This window comes from Xenopus tropicalis, chromosome 2, assembly GCF_000004195.4.
Source record: "Xenopus tropicalis strain Nigerian chromosome 2, UCB_Xtro_10.0, whole genome shotgun sequence".
In the NCBI taxonomy this organism is placed as follows: Eukaryota; Metazoa; Chordata; class Amphibia; order Anura; family Pipidae; genus Xenopus; species Xenopus tropicalis.
In genome coordinates this window covers 146,291,401-146,312,910 of record NC_030678.2, presented here as the reverse complement: position 1 = coordinate 146,312,910, position 21,510 = coordinate 146,291,401, and the positions used below count along the sequence as shown (strand labels likewise).

Sequence of the window (21,510 nt, the reverse complement as noted above, 5' to 3'; positions counted from 1 at the left end):
TTCATGGCGCACAATGACGTCACATTTCACGACGCTGTAATAGAATGCGTGCATCTTGACACGTACAAAATTGAGTTTGACAAGGAGCAGGCAGGCGACTCTGCTGCCCCACTGGACCAACAGGTACTGTTACACCTGACCAAAAAAGTGTGCCATAATGGTAGTGCCAACATTAGCAAGCTTCACTGGGCTCATATAGCCTCCATGCACAGTGCTGGAAAAGCAATGCACTCACCAGAAAATAATCCCAAAGCGTAGTGGTAGGCAATATGGGGGGGCATAGCCATAGTCGAGCCCTGTTCCTAAATCCAACTGATTTTTGGATTTGATCCTTCAATGTAAGCAAAATTTGGACCACTAGTAGTTCTACTGTATATCTGTACAGAATTATGCAACAGTTTTTACATTACAGTAGGAAAACAATCATTTATGCTTTTGTTAGTCTGCCAAGCTGAACTGAGCTCCAAGAATAAAAACATTCCAGAGGCAAACAGAGCAATATTAGATTATTCATGGCTGTGGGTATGTTCAAAGCTCACAACTGTTAATAAGAACTGAAAAAAGGCTTGGGGGAAGTCAACATGCCGCCTTCCACATTTAACACATTATCACATCTCTAACAAATTCCAAGAAATGGCTTTGGCAAAAGGGACTTTTGTTTGTGCCCATATAATTCAACGTGTGGAATGCGGAATAGTAAAAGTGTATGTATACGCCTCAAGGAACACTTTGGGATCTTCAGTCTCCATTGAAATACAATCAACTCAATATATTTGGAACTGTCCACAAAGTGAGAGTTTGTATATTTGCTTTCAATGAGTGACATGTAGGAAAAAACCATACAGAAATAATCAAAAAGAGATGTACATAATGTATATCTGTTCTATTCATAACAGGACTTAAGAGCAGTTACAGTATGAGCATATAATAAAGTGTGGTATCAAACCACATTTCAAACCACATGATCGTACTTTAACAGTATCAAATGATTTGGTTTTCCTTGTCTCATTGCGTTGCTTAAGGAAGTCATTTCAGTGGCTTTTAGTATTTATGTGCAATGATGTGTCATACTATCAAAACATGTGCTGTTAGCAAACATAGTTCAGCACTATTGCCAAATTCATTATATATACTAGAAATAAGAGAAGATTTGCCCTTCAGATCACATGCTGCTCCCCACAGGCAGTAAGGTTATGTTCTTTCCTCTATTTCATTTTGATTCTGCTCTCTGCCTCTACATTTTTTTCCTTTTAAGTTGACTCTGTTCAGTTCTTTTTACCCTTACATCTTTGTATTGCTTATTTTATTGTTTCCAACTTCTACCTGCCCCCTGGTTCTCCTTCATAGTTTCTCTGCATTATTTTTTCGATATTTTACCACCTCTTCTTGTATTTCTAAAAACCCTGGTACTTTTAGTTTTAATAACCCCCCTTGGGCTAATCCAGAGGCACTACCTTTTTCTCATATACTGTCCTGACTATAATAAAGCATCTCCTTTATTTCCTATGCTCCCCACCTCCACCATCTTTAGAGTCAAAGATACTGTCAATCACTTCTAAAAAAAACTTAAACTGCACATATACCTCTGACCCTACTAACTCATAGCTGCTCCACAATATTTCTTGATCCCTTCCTAAACACCCTATACTACTATATCATCTTATCCCTTAGTTCAAAAGTAGCTTGTTTAACCATTTAACTAACTTTCTTGTCTGCTTTCTAAAATGAATTAGATTACATCATAGGGCTCAGTCACTAATAGAACAGGCCCAATTGCGTTAGGGCCCCCTGTTCCCCTGGCATGTGCAAGCTGTCTTGGTAGGCTGCAAATACAGAGATCCTTTGCAACTAGCCCCACTGGCACCCCTGCCTTGTGCTTTCTGAATGGTGCATGCTGTATGGGCATTGGCTATACAACATCAGAGGGGCAAAGTGGAAAAGGTAACCTTTGCACCTAGCCAGGCTTGCCTTTTAGCTTCCAGTGCACTACAGAATCACGTTCTATGCAACTTGTTTAATATCAGATATGAAAAACCACATATCAAACCACATGATCATACTTTAACAGTATCAAATGATTTGGTTTTCTTTGTCTCATTTAGTTGCTTCAGGAAGTAATTTCAGTGGCTTTTAGTATTTATGTGCAATGATGTGTCATACTATCAACACATGTGCTGTTAGCAGACATGGTTCAGCACTATTGCCAAATTAATTATATATACTAGAAATAAGAGAAGATTTGCCCTTCAAATCACATGCTGCTCCTCCCAGGCAGTAAGGTTATGTTCTTTCCCATGCTGTATGGGCAAGAGTGGAAAAGGTAACCTTTGCACCTAGCCAGGCTTGCAATTTAGCTTCCATTGCACCACAGAATCAAGTTCTATACAACTTGTTTAATATCAGATATGAAAAACACTTTCTTTCTTTCTTGTGCACAGTTATGAAGTGAACAGGACAGGGATTCACTCACCCCCTCCTAACAAAGAGGGCAGTTTTCTTCCTCACACCCTCTCAATTAAACTTTCTTATTTATTGTACAGATTCCATCTTTCTTTGCAGGGTTATTGTTGTCTCTGACTTTATGTTATATTTACATATTTAAATTGTACTCCTAGTTAATTGGTCACAGTCACACAAACTTTATATATGGCCATTGCAGACGCTTAATAGGGTAAAAAAATGTAGTTGTACTGAACAAAAGAAAAGGAGCAATTATTAGCACTCTGACCATAAGCACTTAATATTCACTGAACCCTTTCTCATACAATACAAGTCCCGAACAGATACATAAATGACAAGCAGTATTGCAAAAAAAGAGTGAATTTAGTTCACTCAAAAGGAATAATTCAAAATATATCATTGAAAATCCAGAAAAATTAGCCAGAGTCAATAAAATTTCATATAGATGGACAACCCTCCATGGAATTGATAACTTACGTACAATGGAGTCATTTATAGAATAGTCCGTAAGGTTTTCTTACTTGTATCCACATAGCAAATGAGTCTTAGCTAAATGGGGAGCTTAAATTGGGCAACAGGGAATTTATTTCTTGTACAGGAGCAGTGGTGAATCCCTTGCATGTGAATTAAAATAACACATTGTAATCAATTGCAACATGTACAGTATATTGGATGGATCGCACTGCCATAAAGTTCTCCAAAAAACGCTATTACAGGTATAGGACCCATTATCCAGAATACTCGGGACCAAGGGTATTACAAATAAGGGGTCTTTCCGTAATTTGGATCTCTATACCATAAGTCTACTAAAAAATCAGTAAAACATTTATTAAACCCAATAGGATTGTTTTGTATCCAATAAGGATTATTTATATCTTAGTTGGGATCAATTACAAGGCACTGTTTTATTATTACACAGAAAAAGGAAATCAGTTTTAAAATTCTGAATTATTTGATTAAAATGGAGTCTATGGGAGAAGGCTTCCCGTAATTTGGAGTCCTCTGGATAACAGGTTTCCGGATAAGGGATCCCATACCTGTACTCCATAATAAATTTAATTTTAATAAACAATACTTACTAGTGCCGAGATACTCCTTTGTGTCTTTATAACATAAGGTTCCCCTCCAGGCAGTAAAAGCTGATGTACGTTTTCGTCCACTCAGTAAGGAACTTTTTCAAGGTTTGACTCTTGTCCAAAACACAGCTTAATAATTCAGTATATACATCAATATATGGCGTTGCTTCCCTTTTACTGAGTGTGCGATCTGTTGTATGATAGAAAAGAGATGGTTAAATAAATCAAATGGAGGGATCAAGATCATACGAGTCCATTCATATGAACTGCTGATATTGGCCCATATTGTTAACACATACTGTATATATAGGTAAATATAAATGAAAACAAAAATAACTAATGACAAATGTTTACACAATAAAAGCAGCATCAAAACATTTGTAGGATTCAACATGGCTTATTGCGATCATGACATTACTAAATAAGACTAAATGAAGGCCAAATTAAGTCCCTCATTCATGCTGTGTGATGCCGTTGTATCAAGGACAAATGAACTTCCTCCTGTAGTAATGACTGGTCAAGATTTCCACCCTATATGGAGTGTTTACCTCTTGTATACCCCCCAATATAATTGTTATCTTTTCTCCAATACAGGATTAAATGTTGACAATATCGCCCTTATGTTCTAATACGTGCCCAGTCTTTGGAAGGTTTTCCCTACACATTGCATTTCACACACATTTTGCAGGTCACATACTAAACCCCTTGTGTTGCAGGTAATGACTGAAAGTTGAATAAAAGTGGCAGCAGTTTTAAATCCAGTAAAATGTTCTATCCAACTCATGTGTTGACATGCCTTGCACTTACCACATGGGTAATTCCCCACAGATGTAGGATTAAGGCTCACACCTACACGTTTTCTTGGATTGTGCAGTAATACAAAACCTCTGGTTTAAGGTTATAAACACTTGTGAAGGAACCCTCTAATAAGAAATCCCAGATGATCCTACACATATACTTGTATTCCATATGGAGAAACCCATCCCAACTAAAAAATGCTTTAGAACCAAAAACCAACATTCCCCAACAATAAAAGAATGGCTAACTAAAATTGAAAACTAACTCCAGAGGTTTGAAAAGTTACAACCAAACAACATTTGACTTATTCAGCTTGACACATTGGCTGAACTTACAAAGAAACTGACCCGAAGTTTTCAATTTGATACTGCTCTGAATATGTGAAAGCTCTTAAGGCCTGTGTCCTACAGCCCAGCAAAGGGTTCTATGATAGTCCTATGATAGTAAAATACATAGTGACATAGTAAGTTAGGCCTAAAAAAGAAACACATCCATCTAGTTCAGCACTTCTCAACCTGTGGGTCAGGACCCCTTTGGGGGTCAAACGACCCTTTCACAGAGGTCGCCTAAGACTATCGGAAAACATATATTTATTAGGAACCAAGACACTGCTCCTCTATGGTTGGGGGTCACCACAACATGAGGAACTGTATTAAAGGTCGCAGCATTAGGAAGGTTGAAAACCACTGATCTAGTTTAACCTTTTATGGCTATATAACCTGCCTAACTTCTGGTTGATCCAGAGGAAGGCAAAAAAAAATTTCTCAAGGCTCTCTAATTTGCCGCAGAGGGGAAAAAATTCCTGACTCCAAGATGGCAATTGGACTAGTCTCCGGATCAACTTTTACTAACAGCTATTTTCAATAACCCTATACTTCCTCACTTGTTAAAAAACCATCTTGCCCCTGCTTGAAGCTATCTAATGTATCAGCCAATACTACTGGTTCAGGGGCAGAATTTCACAACTTTATAGCTCTCACTGTAAAAAACTCTTTTTCAAATATTTAGATGGAACTTCCTTTCTCTGTGCCCAATGCTGAAGCCAGTTTCCTATCTATGTACAAACAACATTACTAAGACCAACAGACCTTAGTTTAGAAAACAGCCGTTTGTGGCAAAATCCAAATAGTTGTCATCTTCTGCAACCCCACTGTCCAGCTTCTAAAAAAGCGCATCATAGAAACCAAATTTATGGGACATGACCTGTCCTTCATGAAGCCATGCTGATTGCTGCTCATTCTCCAGAATGTAATTTTGAATGTGATCCCTTAACAAACCCTCAAATAACTGACCCACCACGGATGTCAAACTTACTGGCCCATAATTGCCCGGCTAAGATTGTAATCCTTTCCTCCAATTCATAGGTACCATAAAAATAAAAGCTCTGAGAGTCTGAGAAAACCAGAAATAGAGGTCTGGCTAAAACTGAATTATAATTAAAACTGATAAAACATTAATTTTGAGTCAACCTTTATGCACCATATCCTGTAACAATCACTACAGGAGCTGAGCTGAGCCATCAGTGCCCCTCTAAGGTGGGTTTAAAACTCTTTCCTCTAGTGTATAATTAAGATCATTTGACATTTCTGTATCTTTTGCAACACCCTTTTATAACATTATTTAATGGAGTCATACTTTCAACCAACATCTTTTTATTATAAATATACTTGAGAAAAACTTTTTGGGGTTAGTCTTAGGTTCTCCTGCAATCCACTCCATATTTTCTATCTTTGCCTTCCAGATTGTCATTTAATAACATTTGTTATTATTTATATTCACTGAACATAGCTTCAGAAACACCCCAATCTATGCTCTGAAGAACTGCCCTTAAAGTTTTTATTACTAGATTACACTGTGTACATTGCAAATAAATGATTCTATCATTTACCATCTAAACCTTTGTTCTTGAACATCTTGGGTCATTGTGCCTGATCCTGTGCTTTCAGGAAGGAAGCTTAAAGGGCATTTATAGTCAATAATTATAATCCTTGTTTGTATTATTTAGACCAAAATAAATTTGCAGTATAAACCCATTAAAAATCTCTTTTGTATTTTGCATCTTATGCTATCCCCCTGAGATGAGCTCCTGGAAACCTACAGGGCCAGTTGCCGTTCTGATGTGAAAAAATCTGGGGACTGCTCAGTACCAGACCAAGGGATTGTTTAATGGATTGTCATTGGTTAGTTAATGATAGGAGCAAGTCAGGCACAGTTATGGGAGTGAAATATGATCAGAAAGTGAAACATGCCCACTCCTGATTCCTCATACAGACACTGCTGAATATAGAGAACACATCTGTGCTTTCCTATCTTAGGCCTATATGTAAACGCTGAGTTAAGATTTTGGCTTTAATGTGATTAGAGGAGTCATGGCTGGACATGGATGTTTTACTATTAAATGCTATTCTCGTACCTACCACTAGGTGGGGCATGGGAGCATTTTTAACAATACAGGTGTCAGGGAGCTGCTACCTGCCCATTGTTTTTCTGATAGGCAGCTGGGGGAGGGGTAAGAGGGGGGGGGGGTGACACCACTCCAACTTGCAGTACAGCAGTAAAGATAGTAAATATGTATTTTAGGTTGCTAAGCATTTAAAACACTTTGAATGTAATAACATTAATGTTACAAAGAAATGTATGTCATGCTGTGCTTGTCAAGGGTTAAATACACTGACTTGCGAAATCTATTTTCTGTGATGTTGAGCTGAGTACTTTGTGCCTTGGATTCCTGCTATGGTTATTTGGGCTGCTGACAGATTGATTGCTACGGAAGAAGAATCTATGAAGCTTGCCAAGAGGAGGCACATAGACAGCAGACAGCACTGAGTCAGCACTCTCTTGCATCACATTTTGTCAGTCAAAGAATAGTAGTCCATTGTCATGTTCTTTCAGTTGGTAGCTAGTTCTAAGTAGCTGGGGACACTGCAATGCTGACCTCTCTAACTGCCAGATAGTGTTCATATAGGCTGAACTCCAAACTCCTTAATCCACGAGACTTGTTTATGCTTTTTACACAAATACCCATTTTTCAAACAATGCAGTCCTTTTTTCATCTATATTGTATGATATTTGGAGTATGTTTAGGCCCCAGATAAATTTGGTAGGTCAATCAAAAATTAGAAGTGAGAGAAGAATGAGAAGTTTGTACATTTACTAAACAAAGATTGTTGTTGGATGATTGGAAAGAAATGTACATTCCCAAGTTAGTAAATAATTATATGAGAAATAAAAACCCCTGTACTCCCACGTTAGCCAGATGCTCATAAACTAATTGTTTCTCATTTGTTTCCATTATTCCAGGAACCTGTTGTTTTGTTCCTGATCAGTTCTGCCTACTCTAACATAGAGAAGGCCCATCTGAGATTCTGAAACCCAGTGTAACCCTATGCCTGGTTGGTCTGACCCTTATGCATTCTGGTATCCAACATGGGGGCCAGCAGCAAATGGGGTTCTGCTCACTACAACTCTTGTTTGTGGTTCATGGGGGACATAATTATGGCTTCACTATGAAGAGATATACCTGCTTCATTTAGTGTGTAGAAATGTCAGGTAATTTGGCTTAATTACCATGTGAACTAGTCACATACTGTATAATTGACCAGGGGAAAACAAGGTTCTCCAGATTAATGCTGGAAACCTTAAAAGGCCACCCCATATTGCAAACAGAAGATGCACTGTATAATTATATTTATACCGAAGTTGTGCTATGTTATTCTATACACACTAAAGTTGCTATACAGGTTTTGTGTTTGCACAAAATGCGCTGTAGAGTAAATCTCCAATAGTATTTGTTGTTAAAAATATAGAATGGTGCTATCTTATTGGTCAGCTACAAAGGAGAGTACATCGCTGATGGGGTATCATCATTTTTTTCAACAAAAAAAATGTATGAATAGGATGGTGACATATTTGTTGTATTTAGTCATACCCTATTACATGACAGCATCAAACGCTGCAGCCACAGGGCTCATGCTTTGTCTACAGAAAGTGACCTCCTCCAAGATTAGAGGGTGGTCCGTGAATTGTTTTGTTGCATTTCCTATCCAAATGTTGTGTGGTAATAGAAAATAACACTGAATGCAAGGGGCCTGAACCATTACAATTGGTATTAAAAGAGAAAAGTATTAAAAGAGTATAGGGTTGATTCACTAAAGTGTGAGCGTTATCGCGTGCTTTTTTGCGTTAAAATTGACGTGAAAAAAATCGCGCGATTCGCTAAAGTATTATCACATGCGTTAAGTCGCAGATCACGTGCGTTAAATAGCGCGCAACCGCATTGTGTTAATTAGTGCGCAGAAATAATACTAACGCATGATTCACAAACACTTAGATGCGCTAAATATCGCATTAGTCTATAAGAAAATTAACACCTACTTGGTGCAGGCGGTAATTATAGAAAAGTACAGTTCATGAGCTTTTGGCAACACAATATGGACTTTGCAGTGGGATTTATTCAAGTCTGTGTTGGCCCTAGAGTGATGTAGCCGCCAGTTTGCAGGGAAATGGGCATTTAAAAAAAAAGTAGTTTTACGAACGTAATGGTGTGTATGGCTAATATGGCGAGCGCACAAAAAGTAGCGCATGTACGTTAATTAGCACAAGCGAGAAGCAGCTGCATTAATTAGTGCGCGTTTTGTCAAATACCGCACGAAAATAGTCTTCGCAACTTAAATAAGGCAAACATCATCTCGTCTAAATTAACGCAAATATCCTTTTAGTAAATCGTGCGTTAAGACACGAAAAATTATACATTTTTAACGCATGCTATAAATAGCGCTCGTTTTAACGCACTTTAGTGAATCAGCCCTTATGTCTGCATCTGCTCTAGTGTGTTTAAGCTGTAGGGAATACACAGTTGCTACACTGAGAAGCTGACAGAAAGAATGAGGATGCAAAGGATGTGGCCAAAGTTCATGGTTTAATAAACTGGATGTTGGTGACAATGTAAAAATCCTCCATTGAAGTTTTTCCAGTGCCACTTAAGGAGGCCATACACTGGCAGATTTAATGACCAAATCCTATAGTGTATGGGCTTTACTCTGAAGGTACAGTAGCATCCAGTGTGTGTCTTTCAGGTACAAAAGTAGGGACAACTAACCTTCACTCTCTCGAGGAAGGAGTCCAATATATATATATATCTGTGGGGCCCAGAACATATGTGCCTTAAACTTCAATTTTATGGCAGTGAAATTCATGCCACATACTTCATGTTAAATATTGCATTTTGTTCATTATACAAATATTTACTTTGAAGAATGGATCTGCCAATTTATGTTGACACTGTATTTGAGAAAAGGGAAGGGTGCAGTGTTTTAGAGGGAAGCCATGGGTTAGAGCATACAGTTGTTTAGAATCAAACATACAGTATCTGCATATCAAAGTACATTGCAAAGTCAACAAAATGACTAGGTAAATTGTTTTTTAAGAAGAGAATACTGTATGTAGGCTGCCAATCTTTGCCTGGTTTATATTTCTCAATGGTAGACTTTAATTTCAGTCTTCTTCCATGTATTACATTTATTAACTGTATTCAAATTCTATGAACCAAATATGTATCACCCAGCTCTTCCCCTTTTTTAAATTTAAAGTGCTTTATCTCAGCAGGATTAGATAATGCCAATGTAATACATTGCTAAAATGACTGAATTACTAATATTTCTAAAGCATAGTTTGCAGTTTGCAAGTCAGTTCCTCACACCCTTCCTCCAGGACAGGCATGGAAGCTCCAAACAGGCACCATGCTTGTTGATGCCAACAAAATCCAAACAAAATGCCAACAACCCCCCCCCCCCCCCTCCAAATATCTTGTCAGATGTGCCCAGGGCAGATCTTCTTTTCTTTCCTTTCCCTTGACAGGCAGAATATTTCTATGTTTTAGGAAGAAAAACTTAATTTCTTTGAGAGATAAAGGGACTGGACATCTTCTTCACTCTGCCCTTCAGAACTTCTCATAAGGACTGGAGGGTATTTAGGTCTGGTGATTGGGAAGCTATGAAAGGTGCCTGATTTTAAGGCTGATCGCAGACAAGGAGATTAGTTGCTCCTCTACCAGGGGCGTCTAATTCTGAAAATGTCTTCCCACCAACATTTTTTTGAGAGTTACAAGATTTGAGCTTGTCGCCCTTTCTCTCCTGTCACATGAGACGATTATCCTGATTTTTTTTTAATCTCCTGTTTTCTTTGTTAAATTCCAGGCGCGCGTGCGCAGTAAGCATTCGTTGACGTCATCAGAAGCAGTTGTGCACATGCGGGTAACAAACTTTGGCTTCAACACGCCATTTGCACGTGACGTCACTTCCGGAAGCACACTGGGTATCTAATACAACTAATAAATAGGAAAAGCCATTCTTCTGCTACATGAATGTGTGTTTGCTGACAGGTGCAGGGTCGTCTATTCATTAAATGGGTACAAGCACAATATGAAGAACTCATAGCCTATATTATGACTAATTATCACTGTTGTCTTCCCTCTGAGCAGGGGGACATGCCAGGGATAGCCTCTGTCACCCCTGCTATATGTACTGGTGTTAAAGCCACTGGCTACCCAGATGCTACCCAGGGGCAACCCACTCAATCAACTGGCCTTTAATACTAACCCATTAAGGAAATAATAACGCTATATGTAGCTGGTGTATTGGCAAACTGGGCCCTGCAAAAGTACTGAGTAGTTTTTCATTGTTAGCTCAATATGCATGTCTGCCTCCTAGCTGGATTAAGTCAAACATATACCAACTAGATCCAACCATAGATTCCAGAAGGGTCTTAACAGTTTAATACATCTGGATCAAAACCCATTTACATCCAGATCAGTTTGTCCCCATAAATATATGTTCCATAACTACATGGGGATCTTTGCCCCTGACCTTATGGGATAGGATAAACATTATAAAAACAGTGTTTGTTTTCAAATATTTACTTACTTTTTTCCCATCATTTACAGACAGCCAGTTTTTTCGCACTTGCAGAATTTCTACAAGTCTCCATTTCCTATGAATCTAGCGCTACTTGTCATTCAGACATACAAGCAAAAGATGTAGGACGCAACAGCAATGGCCTGTGACAGCAACAGACTAACCCCCCCCATGCAGTGGTCTGTACCTTGTGCTGAATTTCTTTATATAAAGCAAGCTGCAGCCCACAGCCAGAGCAGGAGAAGAAGTGTTTGCTGAAAGAACACAGTGCAAGAGTGTGCCCTGCGGTGCTTTGGATTTCAACCACAAGTCTGCAGTAAATGACCCCTATAATCTGTTGGATTAAAGATAAAAGCTGTACAGTATGATCTTAAAATGAATTTGCTGTTGATACTATTTTTAAGCGTGTGTGTGGATAATCAGCGTGCTGTGCAAAAACATATATAATGCATCCTCTGTTATGAACATGCTGACTGCAATGTGATTCTAAACATCTATCCATTATTGAAGATCATGCTGTATAGTAATTTTGGGAATGCTTAAACTAATAAAAGTAATTAGCAATCTGAGAAGTATATGTGAGGTTGGTTGTCATGAAAGAGTTGGGGGCATGCAGATATTGCCATAGTGCATACCTCAGGTCTCATGTTCATCAGCATCTTTGAGTGATTTAAATGTGATTCAGCTTGACCCGACTTGGGATTGGCTAACCTCTGCACTTAGTAATCAGACTTATTAGGTAGGCACCCCTGGACCCCCAGTTCCCCATAAAATCTGTATGACATTGAGTACTGACAAGATGGCAGCTCAACATCCTATCCACAGTCACATTTTTTTATATTCTTTTTCAATTTGATTAAAAAATAAAAAGTTAATTTATTAGTCTTTCTTTCTGCTATATTACTGTCTTTTTTAAAGGAAGGTGTATGCTATGCTCTGTATCTGTTGCCCCACTAGTAGGATTCCCTAGGTGATCAGCATCTTAGCATGTCATTCATAAATGTGAAAAGGCCAGCTCTAATTTGGATAAATATTATATTTAATATTCTTTTTTTGAATCGCTGAAAAATGATGATTTTTTTTTTTGAAGATTAAAAGATATTTAAAGATGTACCAAAATTGAAAAATCTAAATCAAAAGTACCTTATATTAAATGTATACTGAAAAAGGTAGTTTTGTGTGACTAGAAACATGGAAGTGGTCAAGATGCAGGACACATATAGTTGTGTAATAAAGATGGAGAAAGAAAATCCTCTTAAAAATGTGATGTGGTAGGAATTAAAGCTTAGGGAGCTGGAAAGTAGCATTGAATATACAGTAGAAGATAAGCTATTCTAACAAATGTATGAAGCAGTGGTAAAAGAGCTGTCAATTGATATACCACAAAGGTGAAGGAAAAAGAGCAGAGGAGTACGGACAATGGTATAATGATTGACACTTAAATGTTTATTTACAAAGTGCAGGGCAGGGCATTGAGCAGCACTGTATTCATAAGGGGGAGGCACAGAGAGAGGCACATAGGCATCCCCATTCCCTTATGTTTTTGTCTCCACTATTATTTCGAAAATTATTAACACACATTTATGTTCTTTTACACAGATGTTTCTAGTATTTCCCCATAAAACTGTAACAAACACAGGTATGGGAGATTTGTAATTTCTGTATATGATTTTTAGCAATGTGATTTTTCTTAGGACTTCGTGAAAGGAATGTCTTCATTCCAGTAAATAAAATGCATGATATCACAAGTCACATGGCTGTACAAGCATCAGAAACAAAGAATCTTGTAAGTAGGTGTGTAGAAGCCTTTGATGCTGATTTATCATCTTTAGTCAGAGAGGTTATAATGGAAGCCTGTGAGCATTGGCACGCAGTTTGACTGCCGGTACTACTTACCTTGAAAGATCCAGTAAAATATGACTCCCTCCTTATGCTGTAGGATAACTCCTAACTAGGATAACCAACAGTAGATTGAATTACAAATTGATTTTTTTTTTCTTACTTTGGTTTTATTCATTTTCAGTAGAATTTCAGCCAATGTACCTTTGAATTTCTAAATGTATTTGAAGAATACAGGTATGTATGTGGCTTTTTTTACATTTCAGAACAATCTAGATCTCAATAGAAACTGACTACATACTGTATTTGTGTGGTAATAATAAACAATAAATATGGAAGAACTCATACTGTAAATTAGATTAAGTACACTCAGGTTTGGGTTGGGATTCAAAATAGGCCCTGGCATTTCAAGTACACAGAGGCCCAAACAGCCCCCTACAAGCTCACTAAATAGTGGCTATGGCATCTTACAGCAGCCCCTCTGGCATTTGCCAGAACCCACAGATTGTCAGTCCGGGCCTGCGGACACTAGACTGCATAAAGAAAAAGAACTGCACCGGATATCAAAGCACAAGTCTACTCCAGGTAGGGTGCATGTAGCAGTTAGTAAACCACCTCTGTTAAGGCAAAAAAGCAGGGTTAAGAGACTTGCTTGGCCTAAGAAACAAAAAACCGAATCCCTGCAAAAAAGGTATTGTGGACTGATGAATCCAAGCTGGGAATTTTCAGTTCATCACAATATGAATACTCAAATGTTCATTTAAAACACAGTGCAGTGTTTTTGGATGCAAATCACCTTGTTTTTCTTCCCACAGTTTAGATTTTTTTTCCAGAGTATTCTAGTGTCATTGTGGTTGAGTGCCCAGTGCACCACAATTGTGCCTTATGCATCATAATTAATGCAATTACACATGGGTTTTAATGCAAGTTGGGCGCTGCTAACATTGTCAGAGTAGGGATTGTGTCACTTCCAGTGCTAAATTAGCATTAGCGAGTGATTCTTTCAGCTACTGACACAACCCACTGTGGGAATCCTGGATTTACTACCATGTTCAGACTGGTTTTAATCCAAAGGTTCAAAGCACTCATAGGCACACTCAAGCACTCATCAGAGCAGACTGAGCAGGTGAATTTATCCATAGTGCAACTATACAGAAGTGCAAGGGTCATGCTTGGATGTAAATACCTGGTAAATGGATTTCTGGCGGTTTTATCCTTCTGTTCACAAAAAAAACCTTTCTGTTTTTAAAAGCAGTTATCCACGGAGGAGCTAGAATTTGGGTTTATTTTACTCAAGCTGGGGATCTTTATAAGTAAAATGACCAGCATTCTGAATAAAAGAAGCTACCACAGTATTCTTCGGTGCTGTGCCATACTCTCTGGTATGCAAGTTATTGGGCAGCCCTTTGTCATACAACAGGATAATGATCCAAACATGCTTCCAAGCTTTGTCACTATTTGAAGAACAAGGAGGATGAAAGTGACCTTAAATCCCCTGAGTTCATTTCAAATGAATTACATAGAAAGGTCAAGACTAAGCAGCCAACAAGTGCAGGTAATTTGTGGGCACTTTCCAACAAATATTTTGAGCCTTTACTTAATAAAATGCCCAGAGTTTGTGATGAGTCAAATATTTAGACAGTTTTTGTTTGCTTAGGTGTTTGTTTTATGTTTCTCAGAAATAAATTGCCATTCTGTAACTTTCTGCTTTGTATGAGCCACTGGTGAAAGGTGCTTATAACGATACATATCATTATTACTGAAGATGTAGAACTGCAGTGTGAGGTTCCCCAAAGCTGCCCAATGCCAGTCATACTAACACCATCATGGTAACCACCAGGCTAATGTTGCCTGAGCACACAGAGCTAGATGTCATGTCATGCTGGGTCGGTTGTGGCATAAAGTATTGTTCACAATTGTACTCCAGCCAACGAAAAGATCATGCCACCCTCAGCTTACTGCAACTGTAGGAAGCCCTTATTTCCCCACAGAACCAGTGCGGCTAGCCTGGGGGCAGTTTTGGAGCACTCTTAAATGAAACTAACAGCACAGTCCTAAACCTTTGTAACCCCTTTTTGGCTGTAAAACAAGTCCAGCTAAGATGGATTAGCAGGGGTCCCCAACTTTTTTAACCCATGAGCAACATTTAAATATAAAAATAGTTGTAGAGCAACACAAGCATGGATATAGTTCCCGGGGTGTCATTGGTCATTTTGTAGCCCCTATGTGGATTGCTAACTACAGAAGGCACTGATTGGTAGTACACATGGTCCATTTATGCCTCCAAATTCAAGAATGAAGACCTGCCTTGAGGCCACTGGGAGCAACATCAAAGGGGGTGGTGAGCAACATGTTGCTCACGAGCCACTGGTTAAGGATCACTGGATTAGAGCATGGGGTACATACTTAGGATGGGCTTTTGCTATATGGAAGAGTTATTGTGGATGGTGTTGTTTACCTAAACCTCCCACTGCCAGATGTAACAAAGTAGAGGCAAAAGTAACTATAAGGATGCCAGAAGCTCTTTGCAACAAAACTGAAGAACAATTTAATTTGTCAAAGACAAACTGGGTTGTGCATATAAATATTCACAAGCAGATGTAGCAAAAGAATGACAGGTTCAAATCATGGTAAAGGCAGAGCAGTGATGTGAAGGTAGCAAGGGCAGTAACAAATTCCTTAGGGTTTCTACCTCTATTGGTCCAGATCCCATACAAGAAGATGTGGATCAGGGAGAAGACTATGCCTGAGACCCTTGTCACTACTGCAGTCCCTTCACTAAGGCAGCAGAGCCTGTTAGGAGACTACTCCCAGCTATCTCTCCTTGTTGGAGCAAAGAAGCTGCTCTTGCTAGCTATTTCTAATCTGGATGATTTTCCTAGAATGTGCTATAACATATATCTATCCTGCACTCAGGCCCGGATTTGTGGAGAGGCCACAAAGGCCCGGGCATAGGGCGGCAGAAACCTGGGGGCGGCATGCTGCCCCGCCACACAAAGATCATCTAAAAATTTGTGTTCCCATATGGAGCAATGGGGACTTCTCCCCACTGCTCCGTATGCAATTTTGGCCTATGGCGCATGCGCGCTTGCAACCCCCCCTAACCCTAACCTTTAGGGTTAAATTGTTCTTCGCATGCGAGCTCGAACCCCCCCCATTTGCGCATGCGCGCGCAACCCCCCTTCCTGTTCACGCGGCCTCGGGGCGGCAAATTTGTAAATCCGGCCCTGCCTGCACTAGCTGATCCTCGTTTACGACTTTACTAGAAGGTGATGTCTCTAGGGCAACTTTACCGGGACCTTGTTGTTCCCAGACTCAGTGGAACATCCACCTGGTTCAACAGATGCAGCCAAAGAAGAAGTACCAACCTCCTGCTGAACACTATATTATAGTGTGCAGGAAGTGGTCAATAGGCATATGGCCAATAATGAACAATATAAAAAACATGGGCATCTGCCAGTAACAATGGAAATTTGGAAGGTATGGTTTATAGTTATAGGAATTGTTAACCCTATGGGTCCCTACACCTGTGTAATACAAGTAATAAAACTGACACGTTACTAGTTAGTAGATATAGGAAAGTGTCAGTATTGTTTTAAACTTCAATAAAACATATGAAATTCCAAGTTTTCAAAAACATTTGAGTAATAGCATTTGTGTTGGGGATGAAAACTGGGCAACTGATCTGAAACGTCACTCGGAGACAGGCACCCAAGCCAGTATTACTTAAGGCTTAAGAAAGCCACAAGACTGTTTTGATAAGGAAACCTAAAGCCTATTTATGTGTTGCTTCTGCCAAATAAATATTAATTCAGTCTTCTGATTTCAGGCTTATGCCAGGTGAAATCTTAAGATTAAAATATCTGAAATGGGTGGTATACAAATTAAAGGTAATTACTTACTATACATACTATAGCTGTATGAAACACAAGAGGACTAGTTCACCAAAGCAGTGCTCTGTGCAATGTGCATAATTCAGAAGTGAAATCACCATGGTTTTTAACCATTATGTTGCCTTTCCCCCTAGAATTTCAGCATAATAATCATCTAAAAACTACATAGTATATGCTTTGGTAAATCATGTGTAAGTTGCAGTGAACAATTTACTTAGTGCTTTCTAATACAAAACTTTGAAATTTTCCCACAGTTATGATTACTTAAAGGAACAGTAACACCAAAAAATGAAAGTGTATAGAAATAATTACGATATTATGTACTGTTGCTCTGTGCTGGTACAGCTGGTGTGTTTGGCTCAGAAAGACTACTATAGTTTATATAAACAAACCTGCTGTGTAGTCATGGGGGCAGCCATTCAAAGGAGAAAAGGCACAGGCACATAGCAGATAAAGCCCCATTATATTCTACAGAGCTTATCTGTTATCTGCTATGTAACCTGTGCCTTTTCTCCTTTTTTCTAGGTTGAATGGCTGCCCCCGTGGCTACACAGCAGCTTATTTATATAAACTATATACTGTTACTCTAGCAAATACACAACTTTACCTGTAACAGTACATTATAGTTTAAATACTTTAATACACTTTCATTTTTGGTGTTACTGTTCCTTTAAGGGGAGATATAAACTCTAAAATACTTTATTATTTATTACTTTATTTCAGAACTTATATCTCCCAAACTATATTATTGCTTTCAGTAACCAACTATATATCTGTATAATTGTCTCCATAGCCCCTCCTAACCAGCAGTGTGCCTAGACCCAGGATCTCCTTGCAGAAGCCCTGCCGGCCCCTCCCTATGGCATGATATGATTGAAACCAAGTGGAAATGTTTCAGGGAAGCTTGCCACAAATAGCTACAAAGAAGACAACCAACAACACAGAGCTTTACAATGGTTTATGTCAGATTCCACTACTTTTTAAATAAGGAAATATATAACTATATAAACAATATTTCTGGACATTACATTTGATTCTGCTTACCAGAATAAAGCTGCTGAGTTTCTTTCAGTAAGGTGCAGAATATTTTGGATACTACAGTCAGTTACTAGACTATCAATAAGGCATGCAGTTAAAGGGTTGGTGCACCTTTAAGTTAACTTTTAGTATGTTATAGAATGGCCGTAACTTTCCAATTCGTCTTTTTATTTCGTATAGTTTTTTAATTATTTGCCTTCTTCTTCTACATCTTTCCAGCTTTCCAATGGGGGTCACTGATCCCGTCAGCCAAAAAACTACTGTTCTGTGAGGCTACAATTTTATTGTTATTCTTATTTTTTATTCCCTATCTTTCTGTTTAGGCCATATCCTATTCATATTCCAGTCTCTCTTGCAAACCATTGCATGGTTGCTACAGTAATTTGGACCATTACAACCTAATTGGAGTTGAAATTTCAAAATAGAGAGCTGCTGAACAAAAAAACGAAATAATTGAAAAATCACAAATAATAAAAAATGAAAAACAAATGCAAGTTGTCTCAGAACAACTTTGTCTTTAACAACTTTAACAACTTTTAATGAATTCCCCCCTAGAAAGCAATCTGCTCTTTGCGTGTGTGGTGTTTATCAAGCATATATGGCAGCACAGATATTCTCTACTTCTTGCTATATCTACTTCTTTCCAATTATAATACAGACACTGCTATGCCTGGGCATCTGTATGTTCTAACAACCCATCTCACAGAAATGGTATAATTTCTCTTTGAATGTGTATACCAATGTTTATAACAAAACAGTGATGCCCAACACACCCAGATATAAGGAGAGTCACATATATTTTTAACCTATTGTAAAGTTACACCATAGAGATATTATATATAGAATCATTTTCCTGTGACACACTGAATGGAAATTCCTACTAAGCCTGCAATTATAACCCAGCAAATGATCTATTAGCTTATAATTCCAGTATGGCGCTATATATTTTTGTCATACCAAGGTTAACCCCATTGCAGTAAATTCACTCTAAAGATCAAGACGATTTCTACATTTAACAGAATATATTTAAAACAACTTTTTTGAACAAATGAATATAGTTTTTCCAAACCTGCAGAAGTATTTAGTGACCCTTTTATCAACGGAGAGAAGACTGTGTTTTATATTTTGCACCAGGACACAGTAGGGGGATTGTAATAAAAACTGCAAGTGCTTTGTAAAATGGCATTTTTGGGAATGTTTAGTGCTGTTTGCAATGTAATATTATTCACTAAACATTATTACATTGCAAATGTTTAACACCCGCTTGAAGACGGTGTAATTGTGACTGTGACTTTTTCATTAAGAAGTTTAATTACCTTCAATGCACACACGTGCAAACTAAAAGATTCACAATCGCAATCCTACTATCACAAAAATGAAAAGGGTTCACTACTGGGGTTTTTTTGTTGCACAAACACAAAATGTGTCCCCCGTTTTGGTACCATTTGGTACCATTTTTCTGGTTATCGAGACATATTACATTTTAATAAAACTTATTTAAACAATTATTTATGTATTAAAAACACTCCACATTTAAGCAGGTCTAACAAATGCAATTTTTACAATTAAAATTGCATTGTAATGATGAAATAAAGCATCTAACCAGAACTCTCTCTTACTGACTTCTCTTAGTTATTCTTTTAATAAATGTAAATGCCTTACCTTTAGGGCTTACTGACCAAGTTGTAAATGGCCCTGAAGCTACCCTGCAAATGAAAATATAGAATAATGGGTTGAACATTTTCTTTCCCACTTATGAGATATAAGCATACTGGAATAAAGAAACCTTATCTGCATTTAAAAGCCAGATCCCCTGACCTCTATAAACACATGCAGCAGCCTTTTGTCCAAAATTTGAAAATGTGTCCAAAATAGGAACTGCAGAAACTTGATAATAATGACAGCTTTAGTACTGTAGAGAGGGAATGGTGTGTGAGAAACATGCTATTGTATTTAGGTTTCACATTAGTCTATATAGTGCAGGAACTTGCATTATAGGTACTAGAAATACAGCCAAAACAGACTAATTAATACTCCATATTAGCTATTAAAACTGATTGTAAAACAAGCACATAAACTATAGATGAGATGTTACATAGAACATCACATTCATATTCACAGCCTGGGCTAAAGACTTATGACTGCTTGTTTAGCGATGGTATATGTACAGGTGCCAAAAAGCAAAATGAGAACTTATATACACTTTTGTATATTGAGTCATGTGGTCTATATTCAGATATTTGTATCAGTTCTATTAAATATACTGGTATAACATGGGAGATAAACCACACAATGCACTGCATATTACGTACTGTGTTATATAAGCAACTAGAAACCACATAATGTAAATGTTATTTGCTTAACAGACAAAAGAACAATATAATTTCTAAAACCTGTTGCATATGTGTCAAGGCATGCTTGTAATAACACACATTACAAAACAAATATAGAAAAATAATGTTACATAGGAGCTAGGTTTTCCAGAAACAGGAAATGGTAACCTAATGTTAGGGTAATGGTATTAGCTATCAGGGAGAATGCCAGGTCTCCTGAAATCACATTCCATTTGTTAGTAACCCTTCTAGGTTACATTATTGTTTACTTACTGGTACTATATAAATAAATCATGATGATTTTCCATTAAAGGGATACCGACACTTAAAAATGACTGCTCAAAATATTAATGTACATTAAGGGGACCATTTACTAACCATCGGAATTTGGGTTTTTTTCTGAAAAAAGTTGCAACTTTTTCAAGATTTACTATGCATCCAAATGGCTAAACATTCGAATATGACAACACACCAGCTAAAACTTGCCGAGATTGTGTAGAAGCCAATGGCAGATGTCCCTTCCCTTTCCTGGAAGATCCCTCTTTTGCTTTGAAACTTTAGAGGTTTTGGATTTTTGATGCTGTTTTTTTGTGCAGCAAATCGACTTGCGTTTTTAATGCGACATGTCACAAAATTTGGGATCTTTGCGACTTTTCTCGCTTGGACTTTTTCAGTTCAGACTTTTTAGCAACTGTAAGACATTCGTGGAAATGAGTTTACTCGAATTTTTAAAATAAAAAAAATGAAAAATATGCCCCTAAAGGTTCCCTATAGGTCATGTTGATAGGGCTGCTTTTGTAAGTAATTGTTACCTGATGTTCCTAAACCTGACTGTTTTGCCAACCTGACTGTCCCTTCTCAACCTGTCAGTTACAGCTTCCAATGCTAACTGCCTACTGCTGCACAAATATGGCCGCCCCTCATAGAGGAACATGGGGGATCAGATAGGGAATGTAAAAGCATCAGGCAAATACTTTTAAGGCAAAATTATTGCAAAGACAATGTCATGATAAATGTAAAAAACGTTTTATTTCTGCTTTCAGTATCTCTTTAAGGCAATTACCTGGCTGGAAATGATTGTGCAAGCACTTGTCAGGTGAGTGGCCCCTGGAAAGGTGACAGTTTTCTTTCAAAAGTGGCATTCACCTGACAAGCACACCCA

General features: G+C 38.0%; 1 protein-coding gene across 2 annotated transcripts in view; it reads right to left on the bottom strand.

The window, feature by feature from the left end:
• Nucleotides 1-21,510, bottom strand: part of calcoco1 (calcium binding and coiled-coil domain 1) — a 299,644-nt gene that overhangs the window by 253,648 nt on the left and 24,486 nt on the right. Inside the window, exons 3-4 of one of the 2 annotated variants that reach the window (XM_031897196.1) lie at nt 19,678-19,721; nt 3,540-3,726 (exon numbers count right to left, since the gene is read on the bottom strand). The gene's annotated coding sequence lies outside the window, so the exon portion shown is untranslated. The remainder of the gene's footprint in view (nt 1-3,539; nt 3,727-19,677; nt 19,722-21,510) is intronic. The other variant, XM_031897195.1, reaches the window with a different exon arrangement.